The sequence below is a fragment of the Herpailurus yagouaroundi genome, unplaced genomic scaffold (genome assembly GCF_014898765.1).
Source record: "Herpailurus yagouaroundi ecotype Mexico unplaced genomic scaffold, PumYag 141, whole genome shotgun sequence".
NCBI classification, from domain to species: Eukaryota; Metazoa; Chordata; class Mammalia; order Carnivora; family Felidae; genus Herpailurus; species Herpailurus yagouaroundi.
Window position 1 is genome coordinate 57,009,253 of NW_024412396.1, and position 4,143 is coordinate 57,013,395.

A 4,143-nucleotide genomic window follows, 5' to 3' on the forward strand; every position below is an offset into this window, starting at 1 on the left:
TTTTTTAAAGGCTTTTTCTTTTCTTTGTCATATTCATTACTTCTCAAATGAGGAGGATATGATTCTTTTTATATATCGTTCATATTCTAAATTTTATTAAGTTTATTTATTTTGAGAGGGAGAAAGAGAGCACCGTAGGGTATGGGCTCCATACCATCAACACAGAGCCCGATGCAGGGTTCAAACCCACGAACCGTGAGATTATGACCTGAGCCGAGATCAAGAGTTGGACACTTAACAGAGGCACCCAGGCCCCTAAATATCTTTCATATTCTGGTTTCCACTAGTTTTTACAAATGTGTACATTTTCAATTTGTAGACACTAATCTTGTTGAAAAATTTTCAGACTAGTAACTTTTGTTTTTTAACTGTGAAGAGAAGCTAAAGTGAGATAAATTTTAGCAGCGTTTTAGTATCCAATAGTAAGTGCGCATATTTGTGTGTATGTGTTTAATCTTTTCAGATTTATTCCACATAGTTATTAAGCTTAGCTTATATCAACACTGACTGTGGTAGTGTTCTTTTGTGTTTTGATTAAATCACTAAGTGCATATGAATTAGTGAGAACAATGTAGTTGAGAGATGAAACGCTGTCTGATACAGCTCTGTGCACAGAAACTGCCCTTGAACCTACCCGACTCGCTATCATCACTTCCCCAAGAATTGGTGAACAATCATTTGTTTGTCTGATTTCTACAGATGATAGCAAAATATACCAAGAAATCCTAATAATTACTCCCAGGGATCCAAAGAAAAGTGGTGCAAGTGCCAACATTGCTTTGCTTGCTGCCTTTTCAGTGCTGTTTATTGTTGACACGTCTTCATTTAGAAGTTAAACAAGTATCATGATGAACCTGAATATATATTCAACTTTCCTTCAAACAAAATTGTTATGTGGAGAAATTATTTTTACAGATGTTACTGAGTGTTTTCATCTCTTTAATTCAAGCATATATATACATATATATATATATATATGTATATATATATATATATATATTTCCCCCCTATAATACTGACCACTTAAAAAACTATACTGTATTGGGCACCTGGGTAGCTCAGTCAGTTAAGCGTCCTACTCTGGGTTTCAGCTTAGGTCATGGTGTCACCGTTCATGAGTTCAAGCCCCACATTGGGTTCTGTGCTGATGGTGCAAAGCTTGCTTGGGATTCTCTCTCTCTCTCTCTCTCTGCTTCTTCTGCTCTCTCTCTCTCTCTCAAAATAATAAGATAAAATAAAATAAAAAGGCAACAATTAAAAAATAAAACTACCCTGTATTCCTGTGGCAGGAGGCATCTGCTAGTCAACATATTTATAAATTTTGATGTATAAATTCTACCTCTAGAAACATATCCTTAAAAATATAAGTGGGGGGGCACCTGGGTGGCTCAGTCGGTTAAGCGGCTGACTTCGGCTCAGGTCATGATCTCACAGTCTGTGAGTTCGAGCCCCGCATCGGGGTCTGTGCTGACAGCTCAGAGCCTGGAGCCTGTTTCAGATTCTGTGTCTCCCTCTCTCTGACCCTCCCCTGTTCATGCTCTGTCTCTCCCTGTCTCAAAAATAAATAAAACGTTAAAAAAAATTAAAAAAAAATATAAGTGGGGCGCCTGGGTGGCACAGTCGGTTAAGCGTCCGACTTCAGCCAGGTCACGATCTCGCGGTCCGTGAGTTCGAGCCCCGCGTCGGGCTCTGGGCTGATGGCTCAGAGCCTGGAGCCTGTTTCCGATTCTGTGTCTCCCTCTCTCTCTGCCCCTCGCCCGTTCATGCTCTGTCTCTCTCTGTCCCAAAAATAAATAAACGTTGAAAAAAAAATTAAAAAAAAATAAGTGGACATGCATAATACATGATTTTATTTTATATATTGTTTATATTAGTAAAAAAATTAAGAACCACATAAACATATAACAATAGGTCAAGTGATTTAAAGAAAAAATATGTGGAGATTAAAAATGCCATGCATCTTTGTTTAGCATGCATTACTGTTCATAACATATTGGTATATAAATAAAGAAGTTAACAGACAATATGTAGAAGCAAGCCACTTTTGTAATATATTACACAGGTATATGATATACATATTTTTATAAATGTATAAACATACATATTTATTTTTTTCTCGTTTCTGGGTTATAGTAATTCAAATTATTGTATTTTCCTTCGGGCTATACTAATTTTCATTTATCTGTAATGAATATACAGTGTACATTAAAAAGAATGTAACATACAATTTTTTCCTTTAGCATGCTACAAATAGGTCAGCGTTCTTGCATTATGTAATATAATGGAGTTGTAACACTTAGACACACTTAAGAAACCAAAGGGTATGTTAGTAGTACATCAACGTCAAGGATAAAAAATAAAATACAAAAACATAAATAATTTTATGCAAAGATAAATTAATGGCACAATTTTAGTTTAGATAGCATACCAGGAGCACGACTTCCACTCTGAATGATGTTTTATGATATAAATGGACACAGGTCACCCAAAACTTGTTCAGAGTAATAAAGAAATGCATTTCTGAGAAGTTTCTAATAGGCATTCAATTTTTCATTCAAATCTTATTCATACAATTAGCCATAGAGGAAGAAATTAGCCTGCAAATAATTGTACTTGTAATGGCTTCTTGAGTATTAAGTTGTTACCTGTTCCCTAAAATGAAGGGACTCCTCTCCAGACATATGTGCAAGTAACTCATTATGAGCTCCATTATTTTCAGCAAGTGCAAAAGATTTTGGGATCAAAATGGCGAATGTGTAAAGGGCAAATGTTAATAATGTACTCATTCTAGTGAACTACTGCTGTTGCATTACAAAGTATCCAAACTTAGAGTCTCAACTGATAACCAATTACTAAATATTATAATTGCATGGTTCAGGAATTTTCCAGGAATCAGCTGTCCGATCCTCCAACTCTACATGACATTGATAGTGCTTATGTTGTATCTATATTGTGGATCAGCTGACCGTGCTTTCCTTGCATACCTGGCACTTTAGCCATTTAGATGGCTAAATAATGGCGCTCACCTGGAACCAGCGACCAAAGCATTGGCACGGTGGCATCAGAGCAATTGGACCTCTCCTCCTGGTGATCCACAAAGTCAAGATGGACTGTCCCAGAGGACAAAGCAGGAGCGGTGGATACTTTGGGTCAGTTTTGAAAGGTACTCAGCATCACTTCTGTAATTTTTTGGTTAAAGTAGTTATAAGCCTTCCCAGATTTAAGAGGAGGTAGGAGTGTCAAAGAATTTGTAGCCATGTCTAAAATAGCATAAGAGCCTAAGAAAGAAAGATGGGAGATACAATAGAAGACACACGATTGCGTAAATGAAGTAGAATTTATCATTGATTGAATGCCAACACTGGAAATGGGATAAATTACTCGTAAAAAAAAATGTATGATATCTTTATCATATGGAAAATATAGGTATAGGAACAACAAACTAGAGAGTAGCAAAATATCTTGTTTAAAATGGCGGAGGTGCTTCTCTAAGTTTTTAATATTTTTATTAAGTGCAATAGCCACAATTTATAGATCATGGGCTCTGTGCCAGGCACTGTATTAAATGCTCTGAATTTATTATCACTTTTAATTCATGAAACAATGCAAGAGGGATACTACTTTTTATGTCTGCCTCATAGTTTATAAAACTGACATGTGGAAAGGTTAAGTAACACATCAAAGATCACATAAGTTGTTACCAGGAACAAGCACCATACATTCCTACATTATCAGACTCCAAAACACATGGCTTTAACTACTACATTTTACTGCCTTTAATTACTTTGAAGGATGATTCTTTCTTTTTTTGATTTTAATACTTATCTATTTTTGAGACAGAGACAAGAGATAAGACAGAGACAGTGGATGAGCAGGGGAGGGGCAGAGAGAGATGGAGAGGAGGAATCCAAAGCAGGCTTCAGGCTCTGAGCTGTCAGCACAGAGCCTGATGCAGGGCTTGAACTCACAAGCTGTTGAGATCATGACCTGAGCCGAAGTCAGGTGCTTAATGGATTGAGCCACCCAAACTCCAAGAAGGATGACTCTTAAGTAAAGACGGCTTCAAGTTAATTTTTTTCTAACATGATTACTGAAGTATCAGAGAAAATTATCTTTAATAATGCATGTCCCTGGACTTTTGTG